Genomic DNA, 234 nt, shown 5'->3' on the forward strand with positions numbered 1-234 from the left:
CGGGGCGGGCTACGCAGCTCACCTGAGGACACGCGCGCGCCGCTCTTACAGCCGCAGCGCGCCCACTTGGCGCGGACCCCAGCCACCTAACCGCACACCACCGCGGGGACTCAGCCTGCGCAAGCCACAGGCCCACCCTAGAGGACACCCCCATCGCACACAGCCCTGACAGTCGGTCGTCACACGTCACAGCAACGCACAGGTACACAAGATGCGGATGTGCGCTCAGCACAC

This window comes from Orycteropus afer, unplaced genomic scaffold, assembly GCF_000298275.1.
Source record: "Orycteropus afer afer isolate SDZICR_OR568_19922 unplaced genomic scaffold, OryAfe1.0 scaffold00083, whole genome shotgun sequence".
In the NCBI taxonomy this organism is placed as follows: domain Eukaryota; kingdom Metazoa; phylum Chordata; class Mammalia; order Tubulidentata; family Orycteropodidae; genus Orycteropus; species Orycteropus afer.